This window comes from Pimephales promelas, chromosome 3, assembly GCF_988280905.1.
Source record: "Pimephales promelas chromosome 3, fPimPro1.hap1.1, whole genome shotgun sequence".
Taxonomy (NCBI): Eukaryota; Metazoa; Chordata; class Actinopteri; order Cypriniformes; family Leuciscidae; genus Pimephales; species Pimephales promelas.
Genome location: NC_142771.1, coordinates 7,706,259 through 7,731,523, shown reverse-complemented (window position 1 = coordinate 7,731,523; position 25,265 = coordinate 7,706,259). Strand labels below are relative to the sequence as shown.

At 41.3% G+C, this 25,265-nt stretch overlaps 1 protein-coding gene across 2 annotated transcripts in view; it reads left to right on the top strand.

Moving 5' to 3' along the window:
* LOC120476239 (interferon-induced very large GTPase 1) overlaps positions 1 to 25,265 on the top strand; it is a 43,004-nt gene that overhangs the window by 518 nt on the left and 17,221 nt on the right. The gene's annotated exons all lie outside the window — the stretch shown is intronic.

Genomic DNA, 25,265 nt, shown 5'->3' with positions numbered 1-25,265 from the left:
ATTATTGGAGGAGCAAATTCATACTCATATTGATGATGCTAGGTGGTTGATCCAGATTAGAATCTGAACGCAACACGCTAAATTGCACGCTAATAATTTCTCTCCCATATGAGCCATTATTTAGATGCCATAGGTTAATAACGCAGTGTTTTTGTTGCAAAGTGAAAGACCGAAGCCCTTCAAAGAACTACGCAGTTAGCAGATGTGCAAAGTAATGAAGTCTAACTAAAAGCTTTTGGATAACCCATTTGTAATATACTCGAGTAGACTAGCTAAGGTAGAAGGATAGTTGCTCCTGCACACAAATAAAATGAAATCTCTTTGAGCAAACGTTTGCTATCTTCAGTGTCCCAAGCAATGATAAACACCTACGTCCTTTTCTGTTTTAACTTGCTGCACTTTTTTGTCATGCTAATCTTAAATAATTAAAGTATATTTATTTTGACACACTTTCCTGGTCTGCTTTCAATGTCAGCCCTCAGGCATAGATTTATAACCTCATATTTTGTTTTTGTTTTTAATTTGGCTACATCGTTTTAAGAGAATGGAGCGTTCTCAGACAAGGACGAGGCTTTTTTTTAAGAACAAGGGTTGTTTATTAGAGGCTGTTGTCATCCACAGCGCACACTTTTTTTAATAATTTTTTTTATTAATCATACAACACTAATTATGCATAACTTAACAAGAATCAACAATAAAATGTTATTAGATTTTTTTTTTACCTTGTGAACGTTTTGGTCTGGAGTGGCTGCTTGAAATGTGACCTGTTTTCTCCTCCTTCTTTAAATTATTTACATTAAAAAATGTTTATCTTCTGACGCCACCAGATGCTGTAAGTGTCCTCATTTGTGAAAAACATGTTCCAGTTACACAAAATTAAGTATTATGCTGCACACAACCAAAAAGGGTTGCGTTCTATGGGGTTAGAATTCTGTCACAATTCTGCGCACGCAAGATCACATTTTGAGCACGCAAAAGGGCATTTCGTACGAGCATGAACTGAGTTTTGCAGAGAAATGTTTGTCTCGCAGATAAGAAAATAATTTATGTGAATGATAATCAATTTTTCATTTAAAATAAGTATTTGGATTTGCGCAGACGTTCTCTTTCGCATGTGCAAAGTTTCACTTTCTTGCTCCTCTCATCCCAGCCCTGAGCACTCACTCAAAAAAATGATGTGTTGGCTTTACTTCACTTTATTTTGTAAACTGGTTCCACCGGTTCCACATAACTTGGTTTTGTTAAAAAAACATAATTTGTTCATGTAACTTCAACATCATGGAAGTCATTTTAAGTCATCCAATCAAACTCTTAGCTGAGTGTTAAATGAACACTTAAGCAGTGTTAAAGTTAATGAGATAATTAAGTGAATAATTGAGTGATGATTGAGCATTATTGAAGACACCTGACGTTAAAGGTGCTCTAAGCCAGTGGTTCCCAAACCTGTCCTGGAGGACCACCAACACTGCACGTTTTCCATGTCTCCCTAATCAAACACACCTGATGCGACTCATCATTCAACTTTAGGGCTGGGCGATATATCCCATGATATTGTTATGCGCATCTAATCAGTAAAGACGGTTCCTTGATTAGTAGTAAATCACCTTCACCTGCTTTCAGATGGAGCGGCATTTACTACAAAGAGCCGTAGTTCACTAACAAGCTGAGCCAAATCGCATTAATATCAAGGACGTATCGCCAGCGATAATTAATGCAATATGGCTCAGCTGGTCAGTTAACTACGGCTTTTCGTACACAGCAAAAACTCCAGTGTTAATTGTATATTAATTGTATCCAGTGTAATATTGGTCTCGGGTGTCCCCAGAATGTATATGTGAAGTTTCAGTTTCATAATTAATTTATTATAACCATTTGAAAATGTCATTTTGGGGCCTGCTTAAAAATTAGCTGTTTCGGGGACTATACCACCTTAAATGCAAAAGAGCTGGATATCCCCGCCCTGCCTTTGGATGAGGGCGTAACTTGATACCCATGGCAGTCGGTAAGCAGAAGGGGAGAGCGAGAGACGAGCTGTTTTGAATGTCATTCAGCGTACGTTTCGGAATATATAAATAGTACGATGAGACTCCGGCAGAATAAACATAAATGAGAATGGACCAGTACGTCTCGGTAAGGTTATTTGATACATTTATGTACTTATTATAGAGTTGTAATCGAGTCCCGATGTGCAACACACACACACAGACACACACAAACACTGAAGCTGGCGTATTATTTTGAAACTACATAGACATTCTGTGATAAAGTTTGCTATGTACAAGCAAAATTACATTTATGTGAGGGACCTGTTGCATCATGTTTACATGTCATACAGGTGCTTCTGTGGCAAATGTGAGAAGATGGCTAACTTACAGAACAACAACATATATGCAGTTTTTAATACAATATCTTTAAAAATATATATATATTTATAAACATGTTGTTACACACTATTCAAACAAGGTTTAAATTATATACACAGACATCCTACGACGACAACTTTAGATGCATTTGTTGATGAATTGGCTGACATTGACTGAAAAGACTATTTGCTCAAAAATCATAAAATACACTTACTGTTACTGGAGGTGACGGTGGATCGCAAACAGTACACAACGATCCACACTTGAGGATTAACTTTTAAGCCACAACAACAGGATTAACCCACGAGTCCACAACAGAACATTTATGTTTCCAAGAGACATTACCGGCTGTCGTTGAAACAATGGAGGATGGTGTGTACAGATCACCGAGGGCGGGGTCTAGGCCACAACCACACTGTCAATCAAACCCCTTTCTCACTTTCTACGTCACAAAGAGCTGAATCTTAGAACAGCTTGTTCTGAGACAGTGCATATGATTTATTGAGATTGTAAAAAAAACACTTTTTTTGCCAGCACACGTTTATGTTCAAACACCATGTAAAAGTGAATTTTCCATAATAGGTGCCCTTTAAATTAACACTCCTGGGAGTGTGTTTGAGTCTACACTCAAGACTTAAAGTTAATGAGATAATTAAGTGATTCATTGAGTGATAATTGAGCATTATTGAAGACACCTAAAGCAGAATCACTGAAGGAGAAAATCTAAAATTGTAAGCCACCATTATGGAGATGAGTGTTTGCTTTAGTTGGGCTCTTGACCCTTATATTATTAACTTTAGACTTTGTTTGGCTGTTGTATCTGAGTTATAACTGCCAGATGAACAAAGAAAGAAATTGATCTAATGTTGTTGGTTTTATTATGACATTCATCATTTAAAATTTATGTTTGTGATTTATTCTGTTGGTTACAGCATAACTGAGATTCTGCATAAATGTCCAGAATTTTAGATATAATATAATGGATTTCTTAAAAGTTGTTTTTTAAAAAAAAATTTCTTTAAGGTACACACAGACCTCAAGATTCACTCAATGCATCTAAACAATGGTGACATGCAGAATATTCAATTAGGAAAAATAAATTACATAGACCATTCAGATCATAATTTATTCATACCGCAATGCATGATGGGAGCCATTAATGAGTTGTGATTGGTGGCAACAATGATTATTATTGTCACCACTGTTGAGATTCACAGGCTGATTATTGATGTCTGTGTTTCTAAATCAAATGCTTTTGAAAGAGATTTGATCAGAACAATTTTATTAAATATTTTGGTTTATAAGAAAAATACAGATTATCATATGCTGTAAAACCACAAAACTGTTTCTAACAAGTTAAACTAATTCATCTGAATAAGTTTTATTTTTCAGATCACAGCATGATTGTCAAAACATAACCAACACTATCAGATCACAATTTTCTTTGTTCATTTGACTGTTTTAAATCAATAACAACAGACAAACAAAAAATAAAGTGAAAGAATAATGGTCAAGAGCCCAACTAAAGCAAACACTGATCTCCATAACGGTGGCTTACAATTTGTGATTTTCTCCTTCAGTGATTCTGCTTGTTATCATCAGATGTTTTCAATAATGCTCAATCATCACTAAATTAATCACCTAATTATCTCATTAACTTTAACACTCTTGAGTGTTAATTTAACACTTATATCTGCATCATATCTTCCATCTGAAAGCAGGTGAAGGTGATTTACTACTAATCAAGGCACCGGCTTTACTGATTAGATGCGCATAACAATATCCTGCGATATATATCGCCCAGCCCTATAATGACCTAATGATTTGAATCAATGAAAACATTCTCTACCACTGCTCTAAGCGATGTCAGGTAACGTGATACTTGTTGACGTTTAAAGTATTTTCAAACAAAACGGAGGCTAGATAGACCCTCCCTCCTCCTCATCTGCGTACTGATCCCCAAATCCCACCCCCAGGGCCTTGTCAGTTATTGGCTGGAACAGGTTGTTATGTTTCATGGATGTGTCGCTGCAGTTTGTTTTTGTTGCCATTTGTGGAGCCTGGGTTGTCTGCATAGACCGCGTTTTTTTACAGTGTGTTTAGGGGATAGGCAGCTAGCGGATAGTGAGGAGATGTTTGCTGTATGTGACAAAAAAAATGTTTTGGCCTAAAAAACGTGTGACATCGCTTAGAGCACCTTTAACAAGCAGAATCACTGGAGAAGAAAACCGGAATTTAAAGTCACCATTATGGAGATGAGTGTTTGTTTTAATTGGGCTCTTGACCCCTACATTGTTAAGTTTATATTTTATCTGGCTGCTTTGTCTGAGCTATAACAGCCAGATAATCAACTAGAAACTGTCATCTGTAGATGTTGGTTGTGTTTTAACATAATCATTATATCAGTCATTTGACCAGAATCACTGAACTCATACAGAAGCAAATTTCTGAGTTAAGTTTATCTTATGGATTATAGCAGTACTGCTATTGTAGAGCATACCATTTTTTAGCCCTTTCAAAGAAATCCAAATGATCAAAAAAAAACCTTCACAAAAAACCTTTGTATGCATGCACACACAGACATCAATATTTAAAGTATTAATCTCAGCAATGGTGACAAACCATTGCTGAGATTAAATATCACCTCTGAACATCACCTCCAATGCGAATAAATATCACCTCTGAACATAAGCTCATTATTTATTCATGCAGCAATGCATGATGGGAGCCATGAATTAATTTTGATTGGTGGCACCACGAAATGCACTGCAACATGCTTTATAATAGTCACCACTGTTGAGATTCACAGGCTGATTCTTGAGTCTGTGTGTGCCTACATAAACTAATTTGTTTTTAAGAAGTTTCTTTTTTATTGATTTGATCATTTGGATTCCATTGAAAAGCTTAAAAATTGCATGCTCTACAACAGCGGTACTGCTATAATCTATAAGGTAAACTTCACAGTGGCAGTGGCTCATGTAGGTTGCCTACAAACAGGAAGGTTGATGATTCAATCCCCAGGTCCACCTAACCAAGTGTTGAGGTGTCATGTTTTAACTAGTGGTGTACAATATATCGGCCGCCGATATAACATCGGCCGATTTGGTCAATTTACACATCGGTATCGTGCCGATGTCAAAATAGGGCCGATGTGAACAGGCCGATGATCATTCCCTGTGTATTTTTGACGTGCGTGTAGGTGTGAGTGTGGGGGCGGGGATGTTTGTTTTTGCACGCGTATTAAAATCACAAGTGCGTTTAAACATCAAGCGCACGAAGACTGGAAGTGGTGAGCTGTTTTCTGCCAGCCTTCCTAATGCGTATTTTTGTCCCGCCAAAGCCACATTTCACCGGTAAGTGATGTAGATGACTGACTGCTGCGCTTGTTTAACTGAGGGAACAAGAGAGAGTGAAAGCACCGGTCACGCGCGCCGTCTTCAAAATGTCTTGCTCGCTGGCGCTGGCTCTGGCTCTCTCTCTCTCTCTCTCTCTCTCTCTCTCTCCCTCCCTCCCTCGCGCATGTTTATGAATTGAGTTGACTGAATATCTTTGAGAATACACACGATGGTAAAAGGTCGGAAGACCGAAGTTTTTTTCTTCTGAACTACTGGTTGTGAATTGTGAAACCACACTTTCAATAAACCAAGAAAAAAATCTATCTGTTGATGAAATGTTTTCTGTGTCGACTGTCGAGACCATAGACTGTAAAAATAGGTCGAGACAAATCTCGTGCGATGTTCTAAACTGCCTGGATAATCACAACGTGTGCCGTGGTTCTGTTAATGACACGTCCGATTCGCGAACTAATGACTCCTTTGAACCGATTCACTTTAATGAATGGTTAAAACAACTGATCTGTCCAACACTGAGCTCAAGAGACATAAATCGGAAACACTTTACAATAAGGTTCCATTTATTAAAGTGTACATTAAATGTACACTTTAATAAATGGAACCTTGTTGTAAAGTGTAAGGTTAATAGATTAATAGAATGTTAACAAATTTTGTTAACATTCTATTAATATTAGTTTCTATGCGGATTTACTCCATGACAAAACTACCCCAGTCATTCTAGAATGATTCATTCTTTCCAAATAGAGCTATTCAAGTAATCTGGTGAAATTGTTTTTATATCACAATATATATCGCAGAAAAATAAAATATCACAATGTCATTTTTTAACAATATCGTGCAGCCCTAATCCTCGCTATTTGTTTTCTATACAGGGATATCGACATCGGTAAATATCGGTATCGGCCATAACAGCAATGTTAATATCGGTTATCGGTATCGGCCACAAATTTTTCACATCGGTGCATCACTAGCTTTAACATATAATGTTTATGTTAAACACAACCAACAGCATCAGATCACCTTTTCTATGTGATTATCTGGCTGTTATAACTCATGTATAGCCAAAAAAAATCTAAAATTAATAATGTGGGGGTCAAGAGCCCAACTAAAACAAACACTCATCTCCATAATGGTGACATTACATTCCGGTTTTCTCCTTCAGTGATTCTGCTTGCTAACGTCAGGTGTCTTCAATAATGCTCAATCATCACTCAATTATTCACTTAATTATCTCATTAACTTTAACACTGCTTCAGTGTTCATTTAACACTCAGCTCAGAGTTTGATTGGATGGCTTAAAATGACTTCCATGATGTTGAAGTTACATGAACAAATTATGTTTATTTAACAAAACCAAGTTATGTGGAACCGGTAGAACCTGTTTACAAAAAAAAAGTTAAGTAAAGCCAACACATTTTTTTTTAAGTGCTCTCGAAGCACAGGCGGAGACGGCTGGCTTGCTCAACACAACCCAGCATTACAACATGCCATAATTCCAGCCAATCAGAGATGAGGCTGCTAAATTCTTATTGGCTAGCTTAAAAACCATTCACAAGACTCCCTGCATCACCGACTGTGGACGAGGAAAAATACATGGTGGAAGATATGTTTAATTTGTTTAATGGCTTGAACACTTCTATTTAAGTTCAAGTAAACAAAAAGATCCACAGCAGAGATGTTCTGTAAAAACAACTATCATACAAAAATAATATACTGTATTTTATTATACACTATTTTAGGATGGATAGTGTGCACATTGGGATGCAGGCTTGTTCCCCTTACTGCAAATGTGGTTAACAATGCAAACATATATGCAAATATAACTGTAAATGAAAATCTTGGGTGTGTGACCCATACTATATAATTACTTGCATAATTATATTATTATTTTTTTTTTTTTGCAGTGAGGGGAACAAGCATGCATCCCAGTGAGCACTATATCCATCCTTAAATAGTATATAAGAAAATACAGTATATATTTTTTTGTATGATAGTTGTTTTTAGAGAACATCTCTGCTTGATTATAGATTGATTATTATTTTAACGTTATTACATTGCATTTCTACGTTTATTTGATGGCTTTTTTTATTCTGATGTGAGTGATGTACCGTTTTTACACACTTATTTCATTAAAAGGGTAAATGTCTGCCCATCTTTATTTCTGAAAATTTGAGATCCCAGCTCGGTCACATTCATATTTCACTAATGCTAATTACATAATTTGCAGTTCAGAAAGAAGTTAGAACTACCACTTGAGGTGTAGCAAACACTGGGACATGCCATTATGTACAGTAATAGTATGATTTGATTTTGATTAAAAATAAGCTAAAAAAATAGCTTAAAAATAAGCTAAAAAATAAACTGTGGTCGTCGAGTGGTAGACATTTGAACTTAAATTGAAGTGTTCAAGGCATTAAACAAATTAAACAAACATCCTCTTCCATGTATTTTTTTCTCTTCCACAGTCAGTGATGCAGGGAGTTTTGTGATTGGTTGTCAAGCCAGCCATTCAGAATTTAGCAGCCTCATCTCTGCGCTTCAAGAGTGCTCAGGGCTGGGATGTTGAGGAGCAAGAAAGTGAAACTTTGCACATGTGAAAGTGAACGTCTGCACACATTCAAATACTTATTTTAAATGCAAAATTGATTTTCCTTCGCTCAAAATATTGGTAACACTTTAGAATACTGTATCTTACTTACTGCAGAATTAATAAGGAATTATTGATGAACTAATAGGTAATTCTTCATTAACTACTTCTTCACTACTGTTAACTACTAAGGAAGATGTGTTAACTAATCAGTATGTAATATAATTTTATGATTGTGTTAAGTATCAGTTAGTTAATCAATAAATAATGAATTCTGTCATACCTCCTGAAGAACTACTACTAATTATCTACTAATTAAGGTTCAAGAAAAATAACTAAGAAGTAACTACTGAACAGTCATACAAAACTAACCTCATATTATTTGTATATTTTATATACAGTACTGTGTGTGTCTGTTTTCCTCAGCATAGAATGCCACTGAGTAAATTCATGTATTTGAGGCAACGACTGAGGGAAACTGAAAATATAGAGAACTTATTAGTAATTAATAAATAAGTATCAAATAATTCTGCAGGAATTACTTAGAAGCTGGAACAGTATTCTAAAGTGAAAATACAGGGAACCCATTAGTAATTAATAAAAAATGATCACATAATTATCTTGGAATTAGGCTACTTATAATCTGAAACAGTCTTCTAAAGTGAAAATATAAGGAACTTATTAGTAATTAATAAATAACTTTTTAATAGTTCTTCAGGAATTACTTGGAAGCTGGAACAGTATTCTAAAGTGACAATAGAGGGAACCCGTTAGTAATTAATAAATAATTATCAAATTAATTATCTAGGAATTAGGCTACTTATAACCTGAAACAGTCTTCTAAAGTAAAAATATAAGGAACTTATTAGCAATTAATAAATAATTATTAGATAGTCCTTCAGGAATTACTTAGAACCTGAAACAGTATTCTAAAGTGACAATATAGGGAACCCATTAGTAATTAATAAAGAATTACCACATACTTCTGACTCAAATCAAACTTACTGTAAATAAAAAAATATTAGCCTATATATATTAACGTAATCATCTAAACCTTTGTAAAATACACGACAGTTACTTGCGACAAAGGCGAAGAGAAGTGAAAAAGGCAACAGTGGCAAGGAACCAAAACTCCATCAGGTGACAGAATGGAGAAAAAAACCTTGGGAGAACCCAGGCTCAGTGTATGTGGCTACCGCGATATTGCCGGAACTTGAATGGTGCAAAAGAAGTTTAAAATGTATAAGAAGTATAATAATAAGGTGTAATATACATGAGATGTTTTTGCTTATTTGCAGATCATAGTCTATAGGTAAATGTCTGCACTTATTTTTCTTATTAGTGCTGAAGAATGACAAACTGACGACTGTGTATGACTGTTAATTAGTAGTTACTTCATAGTTATTTTTCTTGAACCTTAATTAGTAGATAATTAATAGTAGTTCTTCGGGAGGTATGACAGAATTCATTAGCTATTGATTAACTAACTGATACTTAACACAATCATAAAATTATGTTACATACTGATTAGTTAACACATCTTCCTTAGTAGTTAACAGTAGTGACTTAAGTGTTAATAAAGAATTACCTATTAGTTCTTCATTAATTCCTTATTAGTTATGCAGTAAGTAAGATACAGTATTCTAAAGTGTTACCAAAATATTTTCTTAACTGCGAGATAAGGCTTGTTTGAGATGAGCAAAATCTGCGCAGAACCGTTCACCGGTGATCAGCGTGAGATGCATGCCGGTTAGAAGTGTCGGAAAGCAGTCCGCCTGGCTAATGTCATGCCAAAGTATGTCAAAAACTCTCGCGAGTGCAAGGCGCATGTGTCTGATTCTGCAGTCGAGCGCAGTTGCTCTCCACCGACTGGGAAATGACTTGCTGACGACACAGCTTAAAGGGCACCTATTATGGAAAATTCACTTTTACATGGTGTTTGAACATAAATGTGTGTTGGCAGTGTGTGAGCAAAACCACCCTAGAATGATACAAATCCACCCAGTGGTTTTTTAACTCAATAAATCTCAATAAATCTCAAAACTTTAATCTCAATAAATCATATGCACTGTCTCAGAACAAGCTGTTCTAAGATTCAGCTCTTTGTGACGTAGAAAGTGAGAAAGGGGTTTGATTGACAGTGTGGTTGTGGCCTAGACCCCGCCCTCGGTGATCTGTACACACCATCCTCCATTGTTTCAACGACAGCCGGTAATGTCTCTTGGAAACATAAATGTTCTGTTGTGGACTCGTGGGTTAATCCTGTTGTTGTGGCTTAAAAATTAATCCTCAAGTGTGGATCGTTGTGTACTGTTTGCGATCCACCGTCACCTCCAGTAACAGTAAGTGTATTTTATGATTTTTGAGCAAATGGTCTTTTCAGTCGATGTCAGCCAATTCATCAACAAATGCATCTAAAGTTGTTGTCGTCGTAGGATGTCTGTGTATATAATTTAAACATTGTTTGTATAGTGTGTAACAACATGTTTATAAATATAAATATATATATATATATATTTAAAGATATTGTATTAAAAACTGCATATATGTTGTTGTTCTGTAAGTTAGCCATCTTCTCACATTTGCCACAGAAGCACCTGTATGACAAGTAAACATGACGCCACAGGTCCCTCGCATCAATGTAATTTCGCTTATGTAGCAAACGTTATCACAGAATGTGTAACGTTATGTAGTTTCAAAAAATTGCGTTAGTGTTTGTGTGTATCTGTGTGTGTGTGTGTGTGTGTGTGTGTGTTGCACACCCATACTTGCAAAAAGACGCGATTACAACTCTATAAATACATAAATGTATCAAATTCCATACCGAGACGTACTGGTCCATTCTCATTTGTGTTTATTCTGCCGGAGTCTCTTTGTACTATTTATATATTCCGATTCAAACGTACGCTGAATGACATTCAAAACAGCGGTTTCTCTCACTCTCTCAGTACCGACTGCCATTGGTATCAAGTTACACCCTCATCCAAAGGCAGGGCGGGGATATGCAGCTCATTTGCATTAACTGAAATTTGAGAAAAGGTGATATAACAGATATATTTTATTTATTCTCATTGGTAAAATTTTTAAAATGGCAGAATTTGTTAAAAGGGATAAAATGGTACATTGAAAGTGTTGTTTTTGTTACACGGGCGCCGCCATGTTGGATTTCAACATTCGACTACGTCACTGGCATGGTAAGCTACTCCGTACCCTACCCGCACCAGCAGAACAGCCGTAGCTTGTAAACAGTCTGAGGCTAAATGACATGGCTAAGGAAACAGATTTTTTAACGACACGCTATTTAGAGATGTGTACTTTCGTCAATGCGTAATCCATGCCGTTAAAAGCGCTCATTTTCGTCCGTGTATACAGGACCACAGCTGTTGTCTATGGCGCTCCGCGGGTCCTACCATGCCAGTGACATCATCGAAATTGCCAGCGCTAACAAGCGCAGTTTTGCGTTGCTTAAAAAAAGCTATATTAATTTTTTTTTTTAAATGTTTAGTGTAATTTACTTTTAATTGTCATAAACAACACGTTTTCAACGTCGATATTTTTCAGTTCAGTTCATCTTTAAGGTGGCATACACCCAAAACAGCTCATTTTTAATCAGGCCCCAAAATGACATTTTCAAATGGTTATAATAAATTAACTATGGGGTATTTTGAGCTGAAACTTAACAAATACATTCTGGGGACACCCGAGACCAATATTACATCTTGTAAAAAGGGGCATAATAGGTGCCCTTTAATGCTCATTGGTTTAAACAACTGTGATGTATAGGCTATGTGCACAAGCGTAGTTCCGAACTTCCGCTATTGTCAGAAGTCGGCATATCAGTTTCCGGTCTACGACTGTTCATCCGCATCCACTATAAACAAACGATAAACAAAAGATAAGTGCTGCTGTTGTACGAAAAAAAGAGTTCTTAAACACATCTAAGTTTCTAAGAACTGTAGGTGGATCTATCATTCAACGCCTGTTTCACACATACGCCGTTTGTAGTATGTGTTGTGATGCAGGAGCAACGGGTGCTGTAGCGCTTTCACATATGATGCGTTTGCAGTGAATATCTGATCCGCGGCTGTACCACAATGTACCACGATGTTACACCATGTCCTAACTACACGCGACGCCGCGACACATGATAAAAGGTATCTTTTTCATGTTAATCAGAGTTTTTGTCCTAACCAGACGCGACGGCGACCCGCGAAGTTTCTAATTTAGAAACGGTTCCTGTTTCTGCGATGTCGCGGCTGACAGAATGAAGAAATTACACTGGTTATGAGTACACATTTATTTTTAGTTAAAAATAGGTCACTGTGCCACAAGCGATAACGGATTACCTCAAGATTTTGAAAGCATATATAGCGTTCAAAATGAATTCTATGCAAACACACTGTACTTCATAACAAAATTAGTCAATGAGTATATTTTGTTAATGTTTAATAATGTTATTTCTTGATTTGATTATGTCCTTACCCATTTCCTATGCGAGTGCGGGCCAGCAGTGCGCTTTCACGCTGTTCTGAATGGCTGTGATTGACGTGTGGCGTCGCGTCGCGTCTAGTGTGGACAGACACACTTGCTGTCGCTGGAATTTTATTGCGTCGCGTGTAGTTAGGACACGGTGTTACAGTTACTGCACTTGCTGCCCAGAACACAAGAGAACATCCCAATCAAGTGAAGGGATTTGTGGAAACTGGAAGCACACATCTTCCCTAATTCAGACTAAAACACAATCTATTTAGCCTCACATACTGACTTTATTTGTAAAGTCTTACTTTCTCATTTTTAGGAAAAGCAATTAATTACCATTGTTTATTTCTAAATGTCATACACTTGCAATGAAGCTAAACATATAAACAACTACATTATTATGTTGATATCCTATATTTTTACTATAAAACTTACGACAAACATGTCTTCTAATATCCGGTTGTTGTGTATAGGATACTGAGCTGCATTGAACACATTTGTAAATTACTGTTATTAAACCCATTGTGCGAGTTCACTTTAATGCCACATGCTTTTCACTGTAAAAAAAATTGTTGATTTAACTCATTATTTTGTGTTATCTTTTTGCATGTTTTTTTTAGTTTAACTTATTTCAAAAAGTGTACCTGACAAATTTGGAATGGTTATAAAGTGCATTGAACTGATTTAATTTAGTTGAGTAAACTTTGAATCTAATTTTGGCCGACTAAAGTTAAGTTTTCTAAATTACATCCAATAAGTTCAGCCAACTAAAGTGGTGTTTTGAAACTTTAAAACCTGCTGCAGTACCAAATAATGAATTACTACTAGAACATTCATTTGTAAAATACATTCATTTTAAACTAAAATTGATGGCAAATTAACGATCACTGATAACATTTTCAATATACAATTTATTGCATTGTATTCCATTGTATTGTATTGCAACTTCTTTCCATGAGGCTGAAAAAAATAAATAAATCAAGCCACCATTATGGTGATCAGGGTTTGCTTTAGTTTGTCTCGCAACCCTTAAACTGTTAACATTAGTTCCCTATCGGTCAGTCACTACAACGTAGGTTATGACTGACCAATTAGAGAGCCAATTTACTCTGAGTGAATCTAAAACAAGCCAATGCACATTGGCGTGCAATCATTTGCAACAGCTGCACGTCCTCGTCAGCGCGGGTATATAACAAGCAGTTGTTGTGATTGCACTTCAGCTTTTTGCTTTGGAGCCAAAGCTTCATGCCTCTTCTTAGAGTCGAATTCTACGAGTCAAGCCTGTTGGAAGATCTCTCGCTTCTTGGTGCCGGTGTAACGACACTTCAGCGTGAACAGCTCTCTCTCTCTCTCTCTGTTTGAGCATAACCCAAAAGCTGTTTCCACAGCTGGTAAGATAACTGTGAGAGAGAACCAGCGCGCGTGCGGGTGCACATTCCCGTCCGTGTCCGCCTACAGCTGTTCCCCTGCGTGCTTCAGTGCCAGCGAGAGTAGTCCCTAAAAGAGCTTGGACACATAGTTCACGTCTTTTTAAAGACGTCCTATCTGTGTGTTTCTGGATGCGGTCGTTACCTGGGATCGCGGGATGGTCACGAACGCTGTGTTGTGTGTCGTGGATGAGTCATGTACCCATTGCGGGAACATGACCATCTCGGAGCTGCGGTCGAGACTCTCGCTCCTGCAAGGGGGCGGAGTCCCCGTGCCGGCGCTCCATTCCAATCCTCCAATGAGGGTTGCTTCAGCAGCTGGCGCAGGTGACCTGAGGATAACGGTGAGCGCGCTTCCTTCGGAGAACCAACCCCCTAGGAACCCTCACCCCACTCAGCCTCCACAACCATTTGAGTTGCCAAGGGAGCGCGCTGGACCATCCACGAGATGTGTAGCAGTCGTATCCTTTGTGACGTGTCGGAGCCGCTGCCTCCTTCGGGGGAGCCAGTGGTGCCCGATACGGACCCGGAGATGATGGCCATGCTTTCCCGGGCTGCCGAGAGGGTTGGGCTCGTGTGGAACCCTCCACCGTGTCCCGAACCCTCGAGGTTGGATGATTGATATCTTGGGGTGGCTTCTCAACATATCCAGGCATATCCGGGGTGGTTCTCAGCAACCCACCCCAGTCCCATTCTTCCCGGAGGTGCATGAGGAGCTCACCGGGACGTGGACGGCACCTTTTAGTGCCCTAAACCGTTCCAGTGGTTCCTCCTCCCTCACCACCCTTGACGGCGGGGCATCTAAGGGATAAATGCGTATCCCGCCGGTGGAGCAGGGCCATTGCTATGCAACTGTGCCCTAACTCCACTTGGCGTGGAGAACCGTGTCTCCCTTCCCGGGCCTGTAAGTACTCGTTGGATTTAACCGGCAAGGCTTGCAAGGCCTCTGGGGAAGCTGCCTCTACCGTGCACGCTTTGGCGTTGCTGCAGGTCAATCAGGCCAAGGCACTGAGGGAACTGCACAAGGGTGGTCACGACCCTCTGGTGTTCCAAGAACTCCGGCGTGCGACGGACCTCATGCTTCGTGCTCCCGGGTCGCAGCCTCCATCGAAACGGCGCCGTGGAGCCAGTCGCAGGCAGGACGCCCCGCCCGTCCGGGCCCCTGCCAAGAGGGGCCGCAGAGCCAACAACAAGCGGCCCTAGGACGGGCAACCCAGAGATGGCAGAGACTGCTCTCCAGGAGACGATGACCGCATCGCTCCCTCCCCCGGAAGAGGGCCGGGTGGAAAATCTTTTGTTTGTTCCGGTGTGTGCTGCCCCCAAATTTTCAATAAAAGAGCAGTTTCTACCATCTCTGGGTCCGAAGAGGACTCGGAAAGCAGTGGGGGGACAAAATCCTTACCACTCTCATCCTTCTCTTCTATCTCCAGCTGGCAGCAGTGTATGGTTCGAGAACGCCACCGAGCCGCCTTCCGCACCTCCTGCCCCGTGGAACCAGGTAAGTGCTTCACAGCACACTCAGACCCCGCTGTGGGTTGCCAGCCAGAGAGAGCCCCCCCAGCCAGGTCCCTGGGTTCCACTTCGCTGCCCCACTCCAGGTACGCCTACGGTCCCGTTGGTCCCGCTTGTACAGCCTCTGAGAGCCTGGTTAGCACTCCCCAGTCCGTCTCGCTGGCTCATCCGGACCATCAGGCTCGGCGATGCGATTCAGTTTGCCCGGCATCCCCTCAAGTTTCAAGCCATCCACTCCACTACAGTGAGAGCAGCCGATGCCCATGTCTTGCGCGTGGAGATTGGAGTCCTACTGGCGAAGGACGCGATAGAGCCGGCACTCCAGCCGATATGAGGTCAGGGCACTACAGTCCCTACTTCATTGTACCCAAGAAAGGTGGTGGATTACGACCGATCTTTGGACCTGCGAGTTTTGAATCGGAGCCTCCACAAGCTACCGTTCAAAATGCTCACGCAGAAACGCATCTTCAAATGCATCCGTCCCCGAGATTGGTTTGCAGCAATCGACCTAAAGGATGTGTACTTTCATGTCTCGATTCTCCCTCGACACAGGCCGTTTCTGTGCTTTGCGTTTGAGGGTCGAGCGTATCAGTACAAGGTCCTACCCTTCGGGCTGTCCCTGTCCCCCCTTCTCTTCACGAAAGTAACGGAGGGGGCCCTTGTTCCCATGAGGAAACAGGGCGTTCACATCCTCAACTATCTCGATGACTGGCTCATACTAGCACACTCTCGAGATCAGTTATGTGATCACAGGGACCTTGTGCTCAGGCACCTCAGCCAGTTGGGTCTTCGGGTCAACTGGGAGAAGAGCAAACTCGCCCCTGTGCAGAGGATCTCTTTTCTCGTTATGGAGTTGGATTCGGTCGCACAAACTGCGTGCCTCACAGAGCAGCGCGCTCAGTCGGTGCTAGACTGTTTGAACAGATTCAAAGGCAGGACGGCGGTCCCACTGAAATTTTTTCTGAGGCTCCTGGGGCATATGGCAGCAGCGGTAACCCTGCTCAGCTTTCTTCATATGAGACCACTTCAGCACTGGCTTCACGGCCGAGTCCCGAGATGAGCGTGGCATCATGGCACATTTACCAGGTGGCAATCACACCGGCCTGCCGTCAGACCTTCAGCCCGTGGTCAGATCCCTCGTTCCTTCGGGCAGGAGTCCCCTTGGAACAGGTATCCAGGCATGCTGTGGTATTCACAGATGCCTCTGCCACAGGCTGGAGTGCCACGTACAACGGGCATGCAGTATCAGGGGTGTGGACGGACCTCATCTGCATTGGCACATCAATTGCCTTGAATTGCTAGCAGTACACCTCGCTCTGTGACGCTTGAAAAGGCCGCTGCAGGGCAGGGACGTGCTAGTCCGTACGGACAACACTGCGCACGTTGCGTACATCAACCGGCAAGGTGGTCTACGCTCCCGTCGCATGTCGCAACTCGCCCGCCATCTCCTCCTCTGGAGTCAGAAGCATCTGAGGTCGCTTCGAGCCATGAATGTCCCCGGTGTGCTCAACCGTGTGGCCGACAAGCTATCACGAGCTGTGCTCCCGGGAGGATGGCGACTCCACCCCCAGGTGGTTCAGCTGATCTGGAGAGAGTTCGGGGAGGCTCAGGTAGACCTGTTTGCCTCCTCAGAAACCTCCCATTGCCAGCTGTTTTACTCCCTGACCGAGGGAACACTCGGCACGGACGCACTGGCACACAGCTGGCCCCGGGGCCTTCGCAAATATGCGTTTCCCCCAGGGAGCCTACAAGTCAGGGAGGACAAGGAACAGGTCCTTCTGGTGGCTCCCTACTGGCCCACTCGGACCTGGTTCCCAGAACTCATGCTCCTTGTGACAGTCCCTCCCTGGCCCATTCCTCTGAGGAAGGATCTTCTGACTCAAAGTCGGGGCACCCTATGGCACCTGCGTCCAGACCTCTGGAAACTTCATGTCTGGTCCCTGGACGGGACGCAGAGGTTCTAGGTGACTTACCCCCAGAGGTACTTAACACCATCACTTCAGTACTTAAAATATTATTGAAAATGTTATTTATCCATTTTTCATATATTTGCAATCAATCTTTTAAAACTGGTATATTCCCAACTCAAATGAAAATATCAAAAGTTCTCCCATTGTATAAAGAGGGCGACCAACATCTGTTTTGTAATTATTGACCTATTTCTCTGTTGTCACAATTTTCAAAAATATTAGAGACATTATTTGGTAAAAGATTAGATAGCTATGTTGAAGTAAACAATATAATGAATGAATATCAGTTTGGTTTCAGAGCTCATAGGTCAACAACAATGGCAGTTGTTAAAATGCTAGAAAATATATCACAATCAGTAGATAAAAAATTACATACAATCAGAGTTTTTTTGGATTTACAGAAAGCTTTTGATACCATCGATCACAGAATATTATTATATAAAGTGGAAAAATATGGATTTAGGGGAATTGTATATTCTTGGTTAGAAAATTATTTAACAGACCATTTTCAGTATGTTGATTTAAATGGAGTTGCGTCCTGCTTTCTGAGAATTGTGGCATTCCGCAAGGCTCTGTTTTGGGCCACAAGTTATTTTTGTTATATATAAACGATATTTGTAAAGTGTCGGATGTTTTAAATTTCTTTTTGCGGATGATCCAACAATTTATTGTTCTGGCCCAAATCTTATAGAGCTTGTGTTGGTGGTAGAGAAAGAATTATATAAACTAAAGAATTGGTTTGATTTTAATAAATTGTCACTAAATTTAAATAAAACGAAATTTATGGTATTTAGTAATAAAGAGATAAATAATGAGATCAGGATTAATGAAAATGCATTAGAAAGAGTAAATCATATAACATTTCTTGGAGTAATTATTGATTGTAAAATGACATGGAAACCACATATTTTTAACGTTCAGAAGAAAGTATCAAAAACGATTGCAATTTTGTATAAGTTGCAATATATTTTGAACAAAAATGCATTACATTTACTTTATAGTTCACTTGTTACACCATACTTAATCAGATTAATTAACTATGCACCTTACAATTCACCAAGTAATTTACTGTTTCATCAATCAAAAATTTTAAGGTTTTATGACTTAGTTGATTTGTACACGTTAAAGTTTATTTACCAAGTCAAATATAATAAAACTCCTAAATGCTTGCAATTATTATTTTCCCAGCGAGAAAGTAAATATAATCTTAGAGGATTGCTGTAATGAGTTAAAACAAGCCACGTCTATTTTTCAGTATAAAAATATTTACAAGAGAATAACATTGGAAAAATATTCAATAGAATGAAAATTAATTAAATAGGCTTGCTTCTGGTGTGGACAATGGTCCATTAATGTGGTAATGTTAATTTTATGAACAGATGTTGTCTTTAATGAGTTGCATTTGATTCCAAAGTTAAGGGCAGGCACAATAAGCTTTAGCTTCTGCCTACACCTGGGCATCTATAGTGTTTATGTTTCAAATGATTTGATTGATTGATTGAATGATTTGTAAATGACCAAACCGAAATAAATGAAAAAATGAAAAGAAAAAAAAAAAAAAAAAAAAAACATAGATGGCAAAACAGTTGGAAAGTACGACCTGGTCGTCAGGTTTCTTAGGGGGGCGAGACGATTAAATCCTAGCATTCCCTCCCTTTAAAAAAGGGCACGCTATCCCAGTGTTATCCAAAGTCTCACTGTTTGTGTTATAAAGGAACAACAGTGTCAGACGCTCTCTGTGTAACCCTCCTCCTATCGTCCTTCCAGGCAAGAAGGTGCAGAGGCTTGCATGGGGCGCTGGATGGGGTGCAGCGACTGTGGCGCTTTGGTAGGGATTCCTATTGGTCAGTCATGACCTACGTTGTAGTGACTGACTGATAGGGAACGTCTCGGTTACATATGGTAGGTCCCGACGCCACATCTGCTGCTGCCCGCCGGGGGGCCAGCTTCCAAGTTTGGCTCCTCAGCAAAACTGAAGTCCAATCACAACAGCTGCTTGTTATATACCCGCACTGACGAGGACGCACAGCTGCTGCAAATGATTGCACGCCAATGTGCATTGGATTGTTTTAAATTCACTCAAAGTAAATTGGCTCTCTAGCAAGATTCCTATTGGTCAGTCATGACCTACTGTACGTCTCCGTTCCCTCCCTCAGGGAATGAGGGTTACCATATGTAACCGAGATGTTTTTGTTTGGCTGTTGTTTATGAATAATAACTGCCAGAGGATCAAATAGAAGAGGTGATCTGATGTTGTCGGTTATGTTTTAACATAATCATTACTTGAACTGCATCACAAAACTCATTTAGAGAGTTTTTTAGTGATTCAACTGCAAACAATTTTCAGAATTTTCAATATAATCTAAAATATTTCTTTTGTTTTTTTTTATCTAAAAACGTATTTTATTTAGACACACTGAAATCAATAATCAGCCTGTGAATCTTAACAATGGTGAAAATAATACAGCATGTTGCAGTGCATTCTGGGTGCCACCAATCAAAACTGTGTTTTTGATTTTCCTATTGAAACGGCGCCATCACCAACTAGATTGTTGTAGCTATATATAGGCGCTCAGTTTTTCCTGTTGTAAAATACATTTGGTCAAAATCGCATTTTATAAAAAATTAAATGCCACTGTGTGCACAGGCTATTTAAGTGTAGGTGTTGTAGAGGCTTTGGACTGTTAGGTTTGGATTAGGTTATGGATGAGTAAACCCTTCTGGGTGCCGGTAAGAGCACAAATAATGAGGAGACAGGTGGTCAGATTAATTTGGTGTATTGTAGATAGATGGATGGGCCACAACTGTATATTCAATGATGTACATAGTCTGAAAAATAAGTACAATAAAGAGAATGAATAAACTAAATATACAATAAGAAGCATGCACTGTTACATAATTAAATGATTATCCAGAATACTCATTATTGACATTTCTCTACGAGACATCTAGCTAAATAAACTGAAACGAAGTATTAAACAGGAAAAAAATACACACGGTGAGGGCCATTGTCATCAGTAACATTCAGTGCCCATATATGGATAATCGTATGGCTCATATGCAGAGCATACAAACATGACGCTGATCGTCTAGTATTAGAACATCTTAACAGACCGACTAACAACACCTCATTAATAACCCATAACACTGATATGGTGCTTAATAAAGAATGAATCGTCACACTTTAAGGAATAGCCTAATATTAAATAATAATACTAGCCTATAACCGATCTGAATAACACAGAACGATCTATACAGGACATGTCCGGACATGCACTTATGTCACGGACGCTTAACTCTATTCAGATCAAGTTACACAACTCAAAATCAACCTAAATATAATAAAGTGACTTACTTTGAGGGCAATGACTAACATCACAATATTAGAGTTGCACCAATCACCCTGAATGAACGGGAATCAACATTACAGCTGACAGCTCTCACAGATTACATGCACTCAGCAGATAGCGGCAATTGAACTGACGAATGTACACAGTTCTGCATGTTACCATGACTACGGTTTCAGAATAAAAGTCCCGACTGAATGAGCCTTTAATACAGCCCCCCCCAAAGATGTGGAGCATCTTTGCTGCCATGAAAGGCGACTTTACTTATTAGCTGCTAGAAGCATCAGGATCATCCTTAGGTAAGGCTGGGAGGATGACTAGGCGGGCTACTGGTCTGGTATAAACTTGATCCTTTATCTGCACGTCCGCTGAACGGATTTGACCATCCAGGCTCAGGTGAGTCTTGATAACTTGTCCCACAGGCCATAAACCACGAGGTAATTGGGGGTCGACAACTAAAACAAATGTTTTTTCCTTCAAGTTAGGGGGAGAGGCTTGCCATTTCTGGCGAGTTTAAAGGCTAGGAAGATAGTCCCTGATGAACCTTGACCAGAATTGGTCCGCTATGACCTGGGAATGTCGCCAGCGCCGGCGACTTAGCATCTCTGATTCTGGGTAAATGACTTGAGGCAGAGATCCATCCGGCCGCCCCATGAGGAAACTATTTGGCGTCACTGGGTCAGTATCTGCAATATCGGACGATACGTAACCCAAGTGTTTTGAATTCAGGATGGCCTCTACCTCCAGCAAGACAGTCATCAACACTTCCTCGGGAACTGACTGTGAACCCAAAACCGTGTACAAGGCTGATTTAACAGATCTCACCTCCCGTTCCCAGACTCCACCGAAGTGGGGGGCCGATGGGGGATTGAAATGGAAATGGATCTTATGGCGAGCAAGCTGATGCTGTATATCAGGAACTAATGCGGCATAAGCTTCCCGTAACTCCCTTTCACCCCCGCGGAAGTTCGTACCTCGATCCGACCACAACTCAGCCGGTGTCCCTCTCCTCGAGACAAACCTTCTAAGAGCCATGAGGAAGGAGTCGGTACTCATGCTTGGAAGTAAGTCTAAATGGACTGCTCTCGTGGTCAAACATTTAAACAGAATACCCCAACGTTTCTCTGTACGTCTTCCGAGTTTGACCAGCAATGGTCCAAAACAGTCCATTCCACAAGAATGGAAGGCAGGCTTGTAGAGCCGAAGACGAGCGGAGGGAAGATCTGCCATCTTAGGAATTGTCGGTTGGGCCCTCCACCGTTGACATTCTGGACACTCGTGTTGAAACCGTCGTACAGCTTCGCGGCCACGAAGAATCCAGTAATATCTCCGTAGTTCGGCAAACAGCCGTTAAGATCCAGAATGATGTAATTTCTGGTCATAATGGTGTATGATCAAACGGGTGACTGGGTGATAAGGGTCCAAAACCAGAGGATGCAAAACAGAGTCCTCAATGCCTGCAACTCTCCTCAAACGACCTCCTACCCTGATAAGACCACTGGACAGATCCATTTCAGGGGCTAAGGTAATTAGACGACTTTTGGACCGGACTGACTTCCCGCTCTCTAACAATTTAAAGTCCTCAGGAAAAGATTCTTGTTGCACCCGTCTGAGAATTTGGAGCTCAGCCTGATGGTAATCCTCAGCCTGGGGAGAAGTTCCAGGAGAAATGGTAGTTCGAAGTTCTTGGGCTGTAACATCTAATAGTTCCTGCCAGGTATGGTAGTTCCATCTGTCAGTATTGCCAGAAGAGGGAGGGCAGGTACTGATCCCACAAAAGGCAGATTTCCGCAGTTCCGCCTTGTCTGCCATGTTCTCAGTCTTAGGAAATACTGGCCAATTCTTGGCATCCCGGAGGAGGAAGGAGGGTCCTTGAGACCATCGGTTTGGTACAGCAAGGTATTGGAGAGGTTTTCCTTTCGTGAGGTCATCCGCCGGGTTGTCTGCAGAGCTTACATAATGCCATGAACACTTCGCCGTCAACTCCTGGATCTCAGCAATTCTGTTTCCTACGAAGACTCTGTATCGACAGGACTCAGAACTCAACCACTGAAGGACCGTGGTAGAGTCTGTCCACAGGGAAGTAGACTTGATAGGTAGGGTCAACTCTTTCTCAAGTAACTTAGCCAACTGTGCTGCGACTAGACTTCCGCAGAGTTCCAGTCTTGGAATAGAGTGAGCTCGTCTAGGAGTGACACGCGAGCGTGCTATGATGAAGGACAGATAAGTCCGACCTTCCTGGTCAGTAGTCCGGAGGTAAGCCACCGCTCCATATGCCTGCTCAGAAGCATCCGAGAAGACATGTACCTCATGAGTAGCTCCACTCATTTCAACTTCCGGAGGGAGATATGGCCGGGAAAAGGTGATACAAGGTAGGTATTGGAGTTCCTCTTCCCAATTATTCCAAGACTGGAGGAGCTCAGGTGGTAGGTTGGGGTCATCCCACCCTCTCTGCTTGTTCCACAGTTGCTTAATGATCACTTTCGCTCGAGTCGTATAAGGTAGAAGCCAGCCAAGAGGGTCGTATTGGGAAGCTAGTACCTTGTAGATATTCCTCAATGTAAGAGTGTTATATAACACAGGTCGGTGCTTGTAGGACAAAGTGTCCGCCTGCCAGTTCCAGCTCAGACCTAGCGTTGATTCAGAGAGATCGGATTTCTCCTGCGTCAACCACAGTTCCACACTCACAGCTCGGGCATTGGTTGGTAGGTGACTCACCACACTAGGATCATTGCAGGCCCACTGGCGAATGTCAAATCCAGCTCCAGAGAGGATATTTCGTAGTCGATCAATCAAACTTCGCGCTGCTTCAACAGTAGGCAGGCTCTGCAAGCAATTATCGACATAGAAACACCTCTCCATTGAAAACTGAATCGTCTCATCCGTCTGGGGATGTTGCTGTACATGGCGTTGTAGTGCGTAGGTTGCACAGCATGGACTGGAGGTCGTGCCAAAAGGTAATACCTGCCATTCAAAAATCCTTGGTGCCTCATCCATCTTCAGGTCCCGCCAAAGGAAACGGAGTAGATGACGGTCCCCAGGTAGAAGGCGAACCTGGTGGAACATCGCCTTGATGTCCCCACTCACTGCCACGGGATGTTCCCTGAAGCGGATAAGAACTCCCAGCAACGAGGCGCCAAGGGTGAGCCCTGGCAACAGGTACTGATTGAGGCTATGTCCTTGATATTGGTGTGAGCAGTTAAACACGATGCGGAACTTCCCATTGTGACTAACAATGTGGTGAGGGATGTACCAGCACTCAGCCGAATCAGGTAAAGGGTCAGTCGCTTCCCGAACAGCTCCTGTCTCGACTAATTTCCTCATTTCCTCTTTATAGACTTCAGCTTTAACAGGGTCCTTCAACAGACGCCTTTCTACACTGCGAAGGGTAGGTAGGACGGACTCCTTAGGTGCATTCAAACAAGGCATGTCCTTACGTCGCAGTAAAGGCGTAGCTAACCGATTGATGCCCTCCACATGGTGAGTGCGAGTTTCCATCTCAAGCAGCTGAAGAGCCTCATGATCTTGCTTGGACCGGGTTACATCTTTACTCTCCCACTGCGGACCCACATCCAACTGCCACAGGCGTTGAACATTCTGGAAGAGTTCATCCTGGATTGGATCCATGGTAGTTAACAGGCATTGCTGGGCTGCAGGAGGCCGCCCCATGAAAGGAATGGGGCCCTGGAGCGTCCATCCTAGGCATGTATGAACTGCAGCTGGTGCACCCGGGCCGCCCCAACGAACAGGCTCTGTCGGAATTATGAGATGGGGCTGATCGGAACCGATGAGAAGTAAAGGTTGGACTTCAGTAAGTGTACTGATTGGAAGACCCTGCAGATGTCTGTACTTCTGTCGTAGCTGTTCTACTGGGTAAGACTGGCGAGATAGGTTAAGACGATCTGCTGTGAAGGCATGATTGATCTTATAACTGGTTTGGGGTTTACAGATGGAAGAGATCCGAAAGGATATGGAAGAACCATGCAGGACCTGAATATCGTCTCTCACTGTCCGTAAAGGAAGATCCTCAGGAACACCCTTGATCCCCAAGGCCTTAACTGCAGGGGAGAGCAGAATAGTCCTCTCCGAGCCATCATCAAGAAGAGCGAAGGTGTCAAGGGTGCGATCTTCATAATGTAGATTTACAGGAACCACTTTGAGCATGACTCGACCTCCTTCAGAGGGTTTGTCCAGGAAGAATCGATCAGGAGAGGAATTCGTCAGGCA